A 1643-nucleotide genomic window follows, 5' to 3' on the forward strand; every position below is an offset into this window, starting at 1 on the left:
CTGTCTTTTGGGGCCCTTCCATTCAAAAGATAATAGAGTTATTTTGGGAGCTTTGATAATCTCTGGGAATTCTCAGTGAAAACCCCTCCCTCTCTTCTAATACCTTCTAGTTTTTCTGAAGTTCAGGAGTTAGGAGTCCCTGTCCAAGAAGATAAGTGGTTCCACCTTCTTAGGTCTCTGCCTTTTCAGTGTAGTCCTGTTGTCCCCTACTGGGTACAGTAATCACAATCCTTTGGTTGTGGAGTCTAGTCACTGACTCCAGCTCATGAAACTAAAAGACCCCAGATGTCTTTAACAGGTGTTCCCTACCATGGATAGTGATTTGGCTTATGTCTAGTCACCTGTTCTGTCTTATGGATCTAATAAGTGTTTCCTCCTGACAGTTCAAGGCATTCCAGTTGTCACCCCTTGCTTTTGAGATTGCAATCCCTGATAGCCACTCATAACAACCTTGGTGTAGCTGCCACCAAATTCCACTTTAAAGCATCAATTATTAAGCTAAGGAGGCTCCTGAGGGGGACACAGCGTTCCCTTGTTGAAAACAGAGGTGACAAATGGATTAGGTTCTAGTTCTGGTACGTCAGTTATGTCTAAAAGGCTAATGTAGTGCTTTTATACCTAGAGCGACCCAGGGACAAATTCCAAATTAAAAAAGACCAAAAAACCTTCAGATTAGAATAAAATTTTAGTAAGTCTCTAGAGTTAAACCTGTAAGAGGCAAAAAGGAAGTCCTGCAGATAGCTAGAATTAGCAAGTAAGTCTCCCAAGCTGGCTGGTTTCCCAGACCTTGCAGTCAGTCAGCTAAGATACTTGACTGACAGAAAAGAAGTGAAACTATTATTGCAAAACGAGTACACAGATTTTTCCAGCCCCTCTTTTCCAAAGAGAAAAAGGGGAGCTTAATTTGGTGTATACTTTAAAAACTGATGGCCACTTTCTAACAATTTTTAATTTTTTTAATTCCAAATTCACCTGATTGCTTTAGAGCCCTTGTAACTAAAAGTTTTCTAAGTAACACCAAATTTCAGACAAAATGATTGCTAGTCCCTTTTTCAAGCCAAATTAGAGACTCTTTCAAATTTAAAGTGAAAAGTCTTAACACGTGCAGTTTGGAGAGGCTTCTTGTGGCTCAGATAATTTGAGTGATGGAAGATCAGGGGGGGATGTTCAACCTCCCAGGGCCATCTTCCTTAAGGAAATCAGTAGTGAAAATTCATACAGGGAGCTCCTTTTATGCATCCCTTGGGGAAAACGACCTCTAGGAGACTGTGGTCCACACTTTTAAGTCCCATCTGGATCACCAGAATGTGAACCCCAAAATTCCAATCCATTGTGCAACAAAAGGACACTGAGGCATTCCAATCATTTTAAATTTATTAGTGAGTCTGAGGTCCCTAATTAATTGGGCCAAAGATCTTCCTCACAATCAAGGACCCCTAACCTTTCGATGGTACATACTTTAATATACTTGGGAGAGTACTAAAAATAGAATGAGGAAGCATAATTTTAAGATTGGTTAACACCAGAAGCAGGAGGTGGAGGGGAGAGAAACTCTATAACTGGTTGAGGGGCATGTCCACCAATCATTGCTCCTTTGTCAGCAGGCTTTGGAATGATAATTGCAGGTTTTTCCAGGTAAAGGC

The sequence above is a fragment of the Notamacropus eugenii genome, chromosome 1 (assembly GCF_028372415.1).
Source record: "Notamacropus eugenii isolate mMacEug1 chromosome 1, mMacEug1.pri_v2, whole genome shotgun sequence".
Classification (NCBI taxonomy): Eukaryota; Metazoa; Chordata; class Mammalia; order Diprotodontia; family Macropodidae; genus Notamacropus; species Notamacropus eugenii.